The sequence below is a fragment of the Fukomys damarensis genome, unplaced genomic scaffold (genome assembly GCF_012274545.1).
Source record: "Fukomys damarensis isolate Sample0158 unplaced genomic scaffold, DMR_v1.0_HiC HiC_scaffold_4, whole genome shotgun sequence".
Taxonomy (NCBI): Eukaryota; Metazoa; Chordata; class Mammalia; order Rodentia; family Bathyergidae; genus Fukomys; species Fukomys damarensis.
In genome coordinates, this window is record NW_022900916.1 from 27,833,817 (window position 1) to 27,834,127 (window position 311).

The 311-nt window shown below is 60.1% G+C and overlaps 1 long non-coding RNA gene across 1 annotated transcript in view; it reads right to left on the minus strand.

Annotated features, from left to right (window-relative positions):
• LOC104864966 overlaps positions 1-305 on the minus strand; it is a 7,823-nt gene extending 7,518 nt beyond the window's left edge. The window contains exon 1 of the long non-coding RNA XR_781028.1: positions 113-305. This is a non-coding gene — a long non-coding RNA (uncharacterized LOC104864966). The remainder of the gene's footprint in view (positions 1-112) is intronic.
• Positions 306-311: the final 6 nt, after the last annotated feature.

Genomic DNA, 311 nt, shown 5'->3' on the forward strand with positions numbered 1-311 from the left:
AAAAAAAAAAAAAAAAAACCCGGGTGGAGGGGGGACGGCGGGTGGTGAGTGGGAACAACAACCACAAAAAGACAGCGATTTACAGCCCAGACCTGCGGCTCCCCGGCCCCACCTGCTCCAACCATGGGCGCCGCGGGGACCCTTCCAGCGTTGAAATGACGACTCGGGCTGGTGGGGGAAACAGTAATCACAGAAATAAAACACGACAGAAGATTTTGGCGAGGGAGCCAGCTCGGAATACCGAGGGCCCTCTGGTCTCCACGCTGCCCGAGGCCCCGGGTTTGCGAGCGCGAGCGGGGCAGTGGCGGAGT